This window comes from Loxodonta africana, chromosome 17, assembly GCF_030014295.1.
Source record: "Loxodonta africana isolate mLoxAfr1 chromosome 17, mLoxAfr1.hap2, whole genome shotgun sequence".
NCBI classification, from domain to species: domain Eukaryota; kingdom Metazoa; phylum Chordata; class Mammalia; order Proboscidea; family Elephantidae; genus Loxodonta; species Loxodonta africana.
The window spans coordinates 75,670,408-75,678,302 of record NC_087358.1 but is presented as its reverse complement, the minus strand read 5'-3'; the positions used below and the strand labels follow the sequence as shown (position 1 = coordinate 75,678,302).

General features: G+C 44.3%; 1 long non-coding RNA gene across 6 annotated transcripts in view; it reads right to left on the bottom strand.

Annotated features, from left to right (window-relative positions):
* Positions 1-7,355, bottom strand: part of LOC111751346 (uncharacterized) — an 82,845-nt gene extending 75,490 nt beyond the window's left edge. For 4 of the 6 annotated variants that reach the window (XR_010318223.1, XR_010318225.1, XR_010318222.1 and 1 more), the window contains exons 1-3: positions 6,109-7,355; positions 5,546-5,730; positions 4,135-4,195 (exon numbers count right to left, since the gene is read on the bottom strand). This is a non-coding gene — a long non-coding RNA (uncharacterized LOC111751346). The remainder of the gene's footprint in view (positions 1-4,134; positions 4,196-5,545; positions 5,731-6,108) is intronic. The other 2 variants (XR_002786428.2, XR_010318224.1) reach the window with 1 other exon arrangement.
* Positions 7,356-7,895: the final 540 nt, after the last annotated feature.

Below are 7,895 nucleotides of genomic sequence, written 5' to 3'. Positions count from 1 at the left end.
TGGCTGGCGAGTTCTCTGCAGAGAAGGTGGCTGCCAGGACTCAGCCCCCTCCAACGCTGGGCCGCTTTACTGAGCCCTCTGGATACATCTCAGCCAAGTCGATCCCCAGAGGAGAAAGTGGCCAAGGAGTTGAAAAGAGAAAGCATTTCACACCTGCTAGCCCTTCAGGAACTATTCACCCTTGAGTGTCGTAAAGGAAGAAGCTAAAAATGGCTCTTGAACATGTATGCCCCAGGGAGGGTGAGGCCCGTGTGTGTGCAGCCAGGAATCTTACTTCCTTTGGTCTAGGGCAGCAAGATTCACATCGCAGCTCTCCAGCTGCAAGCAGACCTGCTCACATGCAGACTACGGCTGGCGAAGCCCCCCCACCTCTACCGAAGCATCACATTTCACCTCTTTTTCCAGGGCAGCACCAAGAGATGCTTTCATTCTCACTGGTACTTGCAACTGGGAGTCCTACCATGTTTCACTGTGAGGACCAGTGATGTGGGTTCTTTCATCTTCTCGGGGCACCTTAGAAAACTGGGAAAACTTTAGCTAGTTACTGAATCATCAGCCAAAAGTGGGGTAGGGGTGGTGAGGGAGAGTGGCAAAATGTCCTAATTGCTTCCTGTCCTGTTCACACCAGTTTTCCCAGAAGATGATCCCAGTGAGAAGGGAGTATTCTCACACAAGCCCAGAATGTGTATATACCAAGCTGCTCAGGCCTCAGGGGCGTCTGCATTGACACTCTCCCAGCTGAGACTCAGAAAAGCCAAGTGTACACGTCACCCAACCATAAGTTCCAGAACCATAATTCAAACCCAATCCTGTTGTGCTCGAAAGCTCATGATCTTTACATTGCATGACGCTGTTTGACATTTTTCTTACGGGATTTCACGGGTGGCACGAGTAGTTAACGCTCTCAGCTGCTAACCAAAAGGTTGGAGCTTCAAGTCCACCCAGCGGTTCCTTGGAAGAAAGGGCTGGCAATCTACTTTCAAAAAATCAGCCATTGAAAACCCTAGAGCACACGGTTCTACTCTGACACACAGGGGATTGTCACGGGTGGGGGCCGCCTTGACGGCAACGGGTTTGTTTTTGTAGTAGTTAAGGCAGCATTCGCTACTATAAGAAGCCGAAATTGCATGATGGCTCAAATTGGATAGAAGTTCATTTCTTGCATACACCTGAAGTCTGAAATGAATGTTCCTGCATAAAGTCTCCTCCAAGCAGTGACTCGAGGATCCAGGCTCCTTCCACCTTGTAGCTCTGTCATTTCAAGAAGAGAGAAGGGGAGGCGCTTGGGGGGGCCACTTGTGGGCAGGGCCTGAAGGCGCATACCCTTTCCACTCCCGGTCATCTGTCTAGGACTCAATCATGTGGCCTCTTTTGAGTATGAACTCTAGCTATGTGCCCAGCATAAAGAGGAACCAAGCTGGTGAGCATCTCGACAAAAGCTTTTATATGTTATTTAAAAGACACATGTATGAGGGCAGTTATATATATTAACCAAACCAAGATTTGAAAAAAATTTAAGCCAGGCCCTAAGATCAGTAAGTATTTTAAATATTCTAAGGAGGAATACAAATTACTTCACAGTCTTTCCACTAGTCCATGTTTTACCACATTTAGCAGTCTAACCAGCCTCTAAAAGTCAACAGAGACAGCGGTGGTTCAGTGGTGGAACCCTTGCCTCCATGCAGGAGACCAGGTTTGATTCCAGACCCGTGCACCTCGTGCACAGCCACCACCATCTGTCAGTGCAGGCTTGCATGTTACTATGATGCTGAATGGGTTTCAGGTGAGTGTCCAGACTAAGACAGACTAGGAAGAAAGGCCTGGCGATCCATTTCTCAACATCAGCCGAAAACCCTATGGGTCACAACGATCAGAACAGACCCCCATCATTGGGATGGTGTAGGACCAGGTAGTGTTTCTCTCCATTGTGCATGGGGTCGTCATGTGTTGGGGGCCAACATGATGGCAGCTAACAACAACAACAGAAGTCAACAACTACTAAAGATAGAGTGGATATTATGAAAGTATCAGACTTCCCTGAGTATTACACAATCTAGCAGAAGCTGGGCCTGGCCCTGAAAAAGTATCCACCACATAGATAGACCCTGTTGTTTTAACAGAAGGGTCGTGTGTTCCTGAAGTGCCCTGTGGACTGGGCAAATTCTAGTTTGTTAACTTTATTGGCAGTAAAGTACACAACTATCCTAGTTAGCTACACCATCCTTGGAGCATAAATTTCTGAAAGCCCATCTACATCTGCCCACATCTTTTTGGCCAGTGATGACTTCTCCCTCCAGACCCTTTCTAGCAGCAAGAGAAGAAGGGCCAATGACAACAGCGAACAAGGCCCTAAGCATTTTCTCCATGCATGAGCAGGTCAGTGACTGGGGAGGACGAACCAAACCCATCATGGCCCGTTCACTGACTGTTCCCAATGCCCAGGTGAACGTGGCAGCGTTTGGAAGTGGAATCTCTGATCATCCTGAAGAATTAACTAAACATCTATGTTCTCAAACAAACTTGGGCAGATAGAGTTGAGTTGCTTGAGGCAGGAAAACATTGACTTCCTTTTTCTGGTTTGTTAGATGTGGTTCAAATAAAAGTCTCTTCTACTCTTTAGCAGCCTTTCCTCTGTCCCCTCCCCTATATTAGCTTTCTTCTTGATCTTCTGCAGAAAATCAGAAGGACGGGAACCAGAGCTTAGCAGAGAGCCAGGCACATGCTAAGGGTGCAGTTCAACTCCGCAAGCACGCATTAGGTGCCGTTCTGGGCAGAGCAGTAGATGCAGTATTGAGGCTGCAGACAGGTCCCACCTTAAAGGAGGTCCCACTCTTTCAGAGAAAGCAAAGGTGTGTACCCTCTGGCATACAGTAGAATTTTGGAAAGTATTTATTGAATAAATGAGTAAATTTTCAGGCCCTGTGGTCATATTGTACATCAAGGAAAAGCTCCCAGACTTTTCTAAAAATGAAGAACAATAATATTGTTCAGTTTTTCACCTTGCTTCTTTCAATACAGTAGGTAGATTGGCCACAACAGCACAATGGATAGATTCTCTCACTAATATGGTAGGTGGATTGGCCATGACAGGCAATGAATGGATTTTCTTACTAACACAGTAGGTAGATTGGCCACAACAGTGCAATGGATGGGTTCTCTTACTAATACAGCAGGTAGATTGGCCATGACAGGCAATGGATGGATTCTCTCACTAATACAGTAGGTAGATTGGCCATGACAGGCAATGCATGGATTCTCTTACTAATACAGTAGGTAGATTGGCCACGACAGTGCAATGGATAGATTTGCTCACTAATACAGTAGGTAGATTGGCCACAACAGTGCAATGGTTGGATTCTCTTACTTGATTAAGGCCCAAATTTTTATCCAGCCCTATACACTCAAAATTGCTCTAGAATGAATTCCTGATTTTCTCCAAAGAAAGAAAAGTCTTACACAGAAACAAATGAGAACATGGATCCCAAAGAGTTCTATGAAAGGGAGATTCGGTGGCCTACTAAGTGTGTGAAATAGTGCACACTTTCCCTCTTAGAGATTCACAAAGCAAATCACCATATTTAAGCTCTGGGAAGACCCACGGTAAAGAACTGTTTAGCCTGCCTTTCTCCAAATTTACTTGAGCGTAGAAAACTTTTTTGCGTGTAATAGTAACATTTTTTAAAAGTATATTCCATGAAAAAAGATTTTGGTGAAAACTCTCTTGAATCCATAAGATTGTGTGTAAGGTGGAAGTCCACTGCCACAAGGGTGCTTGAAGGGGCAGTGGGCCGAAGGGATGCTCAAGAGAGTCTTTGTGAAAAGTGATGACTCACAGGAGAGGCTACGTCAAGACCGCCCAAACTCGCCCAAAGGCGAGTTTCACGTGTAACTCAGTGGACATACACAAGTGATGGCTTCTAACAGCAAATGCCTGGAGGTTGGTCCCGTGTCAGGTTGCAGCTTCTGAAGAGTTCGTCTCCCTGAGTTTCCCACTACTGTTCACACGATTGCCATGTTTCTCAGAAACTTTCCAATTCGAAAAAGAAAGTAACAGAAATTTAAAATGAAAACTAAAGCAGCCCACTGTCTACAGACTTAAAGTGAAGCAGCTGGCCTTGGACCGAGAGTTCTCACCTGGACGTCGCTGTGTGACCACGAGCAGGTAATCTGACTCCTTGCACCTCATTTCTCTCACCTGGAAGGCGGGGAAGTCACAGGAAGGTACCCGAGCTGTAACTCATGCCAGGAACAGAGCTATGCACTATGCTTAGCTTATGAGACTCAAGAGCGCACATCTCAACTAAAGCTTGTGTTTTGAAAGACATATTATGAATACAGTTCTGCACATTGATCAAAATTAAGATTTGAAAAAAAATTTAAGGCAGGTCTTATGATCAGTAAGTATTTAAATATTCAAAGGGAGATAGAAGTTAATTCACAGTTCTTCTACCAGTGGATATGTTTCATGGCACTTAGCAGTTTAACCAGGCTCTAAAAGAAGCCACTGCTAAAGGCAAAGCAGATAATATGAAAGTGTCCGGCTCCCCTCAATAGTCGACATCTAGCAGCTGGACCTGGCTCACCATCTGTGCCTTACTCGCTCCTCACAGACTAGTGGTCATGTGCAGGCTCACTGATACATGAAGACCTGGGGCCCAGAAACATCAGAGACCCACCCGAGCCACCCAGTAACTGGAACAAGAGCAGAGTTAAGCCTGTACCTGTCCAACTATAAAACTCCCAACCACATAAGCTCTATCTTGTCCTTTCTGTCTCTGATATTCTCCAGGATTTCCTTTAAAGCAATGGAGGGTTTTGAGCATTTTTATTGACAAGGGTGGGGGAGAACAATATTAGCGGTATTTATCCATAAGAAATTTTGATAAAATGATAATCAAAAGAACAACAAAAAAAAAGCTTTTAAATAATTGTTAATGTTTAACTTGCCCTAGTTTGTCTTTGTAAAGAATAAACGCAGTCCTACTTTATTTCAAGCTTGTGAACTACTAAATGGTTTTTAGGTTACTGTTGGGACTTAATACAAATTGTGAAATCAAAATTCATTTCAAATCTCACCTAACGTTCCACTAACTTTCAAAATAGAGGTAAGTTGTCATACAGTGCGAGAAATCCATTTCCCTTCAAATACATTCTGCCATAAAATTAAACAGGGAAAAAAGCCATGGCAAGTCAGACTTGGAGAGTCCATGGTTCACAAAAAATGGCTCAAAACAGAGAAAAAAGCAAACGCATATGGTAGGTGGGCTGGTCACATTGCCTAGTTTACTAACCATCATTTTGGTCAGCCACAGGCTCTTTCTAAAAGCCAATAAGCCCACTTGACCATTAGGCCACTCCCACTGCCTGAGCAAGAAACTGCCTGAGTCAGAGAAGTATGAGAGATTTTCATCTTGTGCTATATTTTAGTCATAATTCTTGCTGATTTCTTTGTAGATTCTCCCTTTGGTTGTTGTTAGTGATGGTAGTTGCCCTCAAGTCAGCCCCGGACTCATGGGCACCCATGCACGATGGAACAGAATCTTACCGTTGTGATCCATAGGGTTTTCATTGGCTGATGTTCAGAAGTAGATCACCAGGCCTTTCTTCCTAGTCTTAGTCCAGAAGCTCCACTGAAGCCTGTTCAGCATCACAGGAACACACAAGCCTCCGCTGACCGATGGGTGGTAGCTGCACATGAGGAGCACTGGCCAAGAATCGAATCCGGATCTCCTGTGTGGAAGGCGAGAGTTCTACCACTGAACCACCAGTGTCCTCCCTCCCTTAAAGTACACTGTCTGAATCTTTCATGTGTGCAAGTGTGAGAGAGAGAGAGAGGGAGCTAGTATGTACGGGCATCTATGGGTGTGATAGCTCTTTACAGTTTTGGGGTTCCCCCCGATTGCACAAATTCATTCTTAAAATGACTGTGGCTGCTTCATTTTTACACCCTCAAGTGGAAGTACCCAGCCTTCCTTTAGTACCCTTAACCCATTTAAAACATCATCCCCCACGCCTCGGTTCTCCACCCTCCAAATTTCTGTGTCTTCAGTTCCTATTTCCTGTTCTTTTTTTAAAGATAGAGGTTTTTTTTCAAGGGGCATCAGGCACCTCTGTTCTTTTGATGGCACTACTGTGAGCTCTTCCTCCCTGTCTGATACAGAAGAGGGGAGCATTTTCGTTCAGCCTCTTCTGTTCCTTTATGTCTTTTGCAAGTGGTGTCTTCCGAACTGCATTCGCCCGTGTGACCGCCTCCCGTCGAGCTTTGTCCCCACCGTGTGTACCGCCTGGTCACCCGCTCCAGCTTTCTTTTATTGCTGCATTCACATCTGTATTTCTTCTTTTTGTTACGTGAATAGGTTTTCTTCTTCCTCCTTTTCTAGTTTTTACTGGAGCCAAAGGAAGTCTTTTCTTGTGTTCTTCTATTTTCTTCTCCTTAAAAGAAAAAAAGAAATTCAATTTTTCAGAGCTCCATTGTTCCTTACACTCCCAGCCTCGCCAGATTTCTTTGATTGTATGTAAGCTTGTCTGTTTTCTTAACAGTCATTTGCTGAAATCAACTGTTAGATCTGTGAGTGCTGACTTACCAATGATTTTCCAAAAGAATAGTTGAACTGTTCTCATTTCTACAAATTGATAACTGAAGACATTCTTTTTGTATTATCTGCAGCGGCACAACTTTATTAACCATTGTTTAGAGATGGTGATGCAAATGGTTACTATGCTCAACTGCTAACCGTCCACCCACAGGCACCTCAGAAGAAAGGCCTGGTGATCTACTTCTGAAAAATCAGCCACTGAAAACCCTACAGAGCACAGTTCTGCTCTGACACACATGGGGTCATATCAGTTGGAACTGGCTGGACAGTGACTGATGAGCTTAAGGCAGGGTCGCAGTGTTTTAAACCTGACTGCGCTTAAGTCCATATTTTATTCTTCTATTGCTCTTTTAAGCATTCTATTTGACTGGAATTATCTATGCCCAAATTTCTCTGCAGCCAGTTGAAAACAGTACCCTGGCCCCTACTATTATTGATTTTTTACCCACCAGAAAGCCTCAGTCTTTCTGTTCAGCACCTACTAACCAGGGAACAGTGGAGCCGACAAGCAGACACACATTTCCCAAGACAGGCTAAGAAAACCACTTTCACTTTCAGAAGGGAAGTCGCATAATTATACTGCTTCGAGCAGAGAACCACACACAACTAAATACTCAACAAACGCCTTTGATTAGGATTTTGAAAATTCTTGAACAGAGGAAAGAGTGAAGCAAATGAAAGAGATTCAGAGAAGAAACGGCCCCACGGTCAGAACAATAAAAACATATAAAGATAAAACCTCTGGCCCACTCCCATAAAAAAAATTGTAGCAGCTATCATTTATAAAAGACATACTCTGTGCCACGTACTGGGTTAAGCCGTTTACATGGATCAGCTTCTCTCAAAGACCCAGTGAACAATGTATTACAATTATTTTTACTTTTTGTGTTGTTAATTGCCATTGAATTGGCTTTGACTCATGGCAATCCCATGTACAACAGAACAAAATGTTGCCCAGTCCTGCACCATCCATGATCACTGGTATGCTTGAGTCCACTGTTGCAGCCACTATGAATTTTGAAAGCCTTCCAACCTACACGGCTCAATTTTCAGGAGTCTATCAGAAAATATTCTTTTGTGATCCATAGGGTTTGCCTTGGCTAATTTTTGGAGTAGCTCGCAGGCCTTTCTTCCTAGTCTGCCTTTGTCTGGAAGACACTGAAACCTGTCCACCACTGGTGACCCTGGTGGTATTTGAAATTCTGGTGGCATAGATTCCAGCACACAGCAACACACACACCACCGCAGTATTGAGGGGTAGATCCCTACTTCACAAAGGAGGCAGTTGAGGCACAGTGA